The sequence below is a fragment of the Mustela nigripes genome, chromosome 18, assembly GCF_022355385.1.
Source record: "Mustela nigripes isolate SB6536 chromosome 18, MUSNIG.SB6536, whole genome shotgun sequence".
Lineage (NCBI taxonomy): Eukaryota > Metazoa > Chordata > Mammalia > Carnivora > Mustelidae > Mustela > Mustela nigripes.
In genome coordinates, this window is record NC_081574.1 from 26938814 (window position 1) to 26943703 (window position 4890).

Genomic DNA, 4890 nt, shown 5'->3' on the forward strand with positions numbered 1-4890 from the left:
GTATTTTTCTTTGGATGTTGGCGCCCTGAGACAAATGGAGAGCTGGGAAGTCACGTGTCTAGCCTTTGCAGGAAAAGCAATGGAAACAGAACAGGTCGTTTCTCTCTGCCTTGGAGGGTGCCCCCTAGTGATAGGACCTGGTGCAGCTCACAAAGAGGAAAGCTTGTGAAACACTTTCTTGGGTTTCGCCTGGTTGTATTTGTTAAGAGCCTTCCCATTGATCTTGAAAGAAGGGCTAAAATCTCTACAGAAGCCGAGGATGAGGCATGCCCTCTGTTACTAGTCATTAGTTTACTATTCATGGAACTGCAGCAGAAACCATCTTGCTGCACTATAAACCAGCTACCTGTAGGTCCTTGGCCAAGTTGCCTTATCTCTCTGAGCTTCAGGTTCCTCATTTATAATATTAGACAATAACTAGCCCTAAGGATTTCTATGTGATTTCCTGGAAGCCTAAAGAAATTTAAAAAAAAAAATTTTTTTAAGCCTTTTTTAGGGATACCTGGATGGCTCAGTCCATGAAGAAGTCTTTGGCTCAGGTCATTGTCTAACCATCCTGGGATTGAGTCCCTCACATGGCTCTGTAAATAGTGTGGAGTCTGCTTCTCCCTCTCCTCTGCCTGGCACTACCCTTGCTTGTGCTCTCTATCTCTGTGTCAAATAAGTAAATAAAATCTATTTTTAAAAACCTTTTCAATGTATCTGATTTACATATATTTTAGTTCCCTCACAAAAATAATGTAGATAAATAAATAAATAAATTTAAGAGAAAGATAATTTTATGGCTCAAAGAAGACTTCTATTTTCCAGAGAGAAGCAAAATAAGATTTTACATTCACAAATGAAGTCACAATTTAAAAACAGTTCTGAAGAGGAAAGAAGAAATAAAATTATAGGTTTGCCCCCATTTGAGATCTTGCTGAAGTTATTGGTATCAGAGGAAAGATACTTTGTTCAGGGACACTGTACTGATATGAGTGTGATCTTCCGATCTTAGAAAATGCCACAGTTACTTTGAGCCTCTCGATATTTGGAGATAGAGACAATCTCATTTTACGTCCATTATAACAAGGTCAACATTATCTGAACAGTTTCTGACAGTGTGTTGGGGTGCCTGGGTGGCTCAATTAAGTGACAGACTATTTTTCAAAAATATTCTTTATTTAAACTCAATTAGCCAACATATAGTACATTAGTTTCAGATGCAGTGTTCAACAATTCATCAGTTGTATATAACACCCAGTGTTCAGATTCTCCCTCTCCCTCTGTCTTCCCCGCCCACCACCACTCACATGTGCTCTCAATAATGAAAGTGTGAAATACCTAGTCTCCATTGGCCAACTGCCTGTGTAGAAAGACAAGCAAAGATTAGGAACACTGGACACCACTTTCAAAATTTGCAGAAATGGAACTGCAGTAGAAGAGAACTTACTGAAGGAGACAGTGAGACTATCATTAGTGAAGTGAAGTAGATTTGAAGCTTAAACCCATATAAATTCATTGGAGACTTTCTGAAAAGAAGAGAGAGGCCAGTGTTATGTTGCAGAGGGCAGAAAATGATAAGGGGGATTTGGACTCAGAAGAAGGCTTTATGCAAAGTGCTGGGGACTGTGTGACATTCTATCTGGAAGGCAGTTCTTCAGACAGTTTTAATTCCTCCATTGCCAAGATTGTGTGACCAATCTGGACACAGAGTCATTAACTGCTTTCTTGAGTTTCCCATTTGAAATTAAGTACATTCCAGCCAAACAAAGAGCCCATATTTATGATGCGATGCTTTTTAAGAAGCTCAAACACAGAATGGCAAATTTATGCCAAGACAGGTTTATATGGAAAACTGATATATGAAGTGATATAAGGTCCTTACATCCTTGATTGTTTACTTCATGAAACCACATCTCTATCCTAAAGCTCCAATAAAAAAGACTATAATGATAACCTTCCGATACTTTTCGGAGAAACAGAAAGACTCTAGTGACAGCAATACTTCATTGGGAAACCAGATAATATCATACTAAGTTTGGTTTAGCTAGTTAGTGAAACCTCTAAAGCCTTTGAAATAATATAAAAATTTCAAAATATTTTTGTTCATTCAAATAAAAGCATAATAGGAGTTTTGCTTGCATGGAAGCTCTTTGAGATTAAGTAGACCTTCCTTTCAAAGTGACAGTAAGTACTCTAAAGACTTTTCTCAATTAATGCCACTGCAGTTTAGAATTCCAACGTCAACTGCTTTTATCTTAAAGGTAAGTTTCCCCACCACCACCACCCAGTGAATTAAAAAGCTTTTGAAGGCTAATGGAAATAGGGAATTACTAGACAAAATCTTAGGAAGAATCTAGAACTTAGTCTACAGAAACGCAAGTGCAAGTCAGAGCTTATAAGCATTGGTGACCTTAAATCCCCATCTGGGACAAAGGAAACCACACAGAAAGACACATTGCAGGTAGAGACCCCGTTTTAGGTCACAGCCACAGTCAATTTGCTCTTGGAGCTCTTCTTGCTCTCATCAAGATTTGCTTTGAAAAGGGGCCCAGACTCCCATATCCTACAATCCCATTCTGCCATTCCCTTTTCATTATAAGGTGTTAATGCTGACCTTCAATTGGGGTATCTCGACACTGCCATTTTTGATGTTTGGACCAGATCATTCCTTGTGGTGAGGGACTGTCCTGGGCCCCATAGGATGGTTAGCAACATCTCTGGCTTCTATCCACTGGATGTACCCCCTTGCCCAGGTGTGAAAACGGAAAATGTCTCTAGGCTTTGCCAGATGTCCTCTGAGTGGGGATTGTTTGCAGTTGAGAGCCACTGTTTTAGATGCTAATGAAAATAACAAATAATGGCTTTCAATGCTCCCATCACCTTTTATCCTTTTCATAGAATGAGGCAACATAATCAGGACTAGAGACACAATCTTGGATATATGAATGCCATGTTCAGTCTGAATCTGTCCTTGACAGTGACCTTGAGCTCATCAAGTCTCCCACGGCCTCATATCTAGAATAAAGATGCATTCTTTCATAAGATATTCACTGAATGCCCATTTATATGCAATATGAATGAAAGAGAGCCTCCTTCAACGTTGCTCACAATTTAGTGAGGAGATAGAGGTAAACAATAATTAAAAGTTTTTAATTTAAATCAGAGGTTTCGCACACCTTGGTGAGGAACCAGATGGATGTTGGAGCCCTGGGCTAACCTCGGATTAGATGTGCACTTATCGGATACATGGGCACATGGGGGACATGCCAAGAAGAGCAGTGCAAGCTTCCAGGCCTGGCACTGCCACTACCCTCTCCTGGGTGGCACAGCTGAGGACCCACAGTTCCTCCTCACTCCTCCTCGTGAAGGTGAAGTCATCCCAACCCCTTGCCTTCTTAGCCTCTCACATTTCTCAGTCCCACTTGGTTCTTCCTGCGTGACGGGCTCCTCTGTTCGCCCCCATACATGACAACACCGTGAGTAACAGAGACCAGGCCTGGACCGCGGGCCCCGATCAGCAACTTTAAAATAATCGTTCATACCCTAGGGGAAGTCCACATTTCAAAACTCTGCTCCTGGTATCGCCCAGATGAGGTCATTGCCTGACCAGTGTTTTGTCCAGCAAGCATTCCAAAGTCCTGTTCAAACACCCATTTGAATTAGTACTAAAAGCCAGAGATAGGCGATTCTCATAGCAAACCACTTTTAAAGATAAAATGACACCCACACAGAACAAGGGCCACTGTATCTATGGCATGCCAAAGTACAAGGTGAAGATGTACTTGTTTTTATATTGTAGAACCCAGCCACGTTTTATAAAACCTAGAGCATTTTTGGAGTAAACTCTTGGGTCTTCAGATTCCTAGTGTGTGGGGTATGACTAACTCAGACCTTATGGTTTTCCTTCCGTCCCCTCCCCACCATCTTTTTTTTTTTTAAAGATTTTATTTATTTCTTTGACAGAGGGAGATCCCAAGTAGGCAGAGAGGCAGGCAGAGAGAGAGAGAGGGGGAAGCAGGCTCCCCGCTGAGCTGACAGCCCCATGCGGGGCTCGATCCCTAGACACTGAGATCATGACCTGAGCTGAAGGCAGCGGCCCTATCCACTGAGCCACCCAAGCGTCCCCCCTCCCCCCCCCATCTTTAAGCCCTTTCTATCCCTTACTGTGTCTTTGAGTGTGGAAGGAAAAAAAAAATTAGAAATTTCACTTTTCTATTTTTTCTACTTATTTTGCACAATATTTTGTCAACGGTCAACTTTGTAAATGTGAACTCAGTTTAATGGAACTGAATATACAGGCTAGTGTCGGTTGCAGTAATCCTGGACAAGTTGGGAATTTGTGACCCAGGCAGATTTACATTAACTCTTTTCTCCAGGGCTACCATAAGTTGACAAGACTGAATTTATGATATACTTTATACCCAATGCTTCTTGAATTACTACTGCAGAACCCAAAGCCATGGACATCCCCACTCTCACCGCACAGAGCAGATTCCTTGTCCTCCATGAAGGCTGTGTGACACCGCCCCTTCCCAGGCCTCTCCTGTGCACCCAGCCCCGGGGCTTTGTGCCAACACCAGCTAATGAGGTAGGAAGGCCCAGATGTAAAGCTGCACTGTTATTCTCCCACGTTCAGAAAACCCATCTCTTTCTTGGAAAACTGAATCTTCTGTACTTGGCAAAACAAAACCCAAGCTTACTGGCTCTTCACTCCAAGTGAGGCAGGCAGTAGTAGGTTTTCATGACCATGCAGGTGAGGAAGAAAGAAGAAATTACCACCTCTAAGAGAGACTGAGCCCCAGAGCAGGCAGTCAGACAAGAGTGATCCCCGTCCAAGCACTGTGCTAGAATCAGGAGTACCTTACCTTCCATTCTGTCTCACAATCAGAAGAAAACACTGGTAAA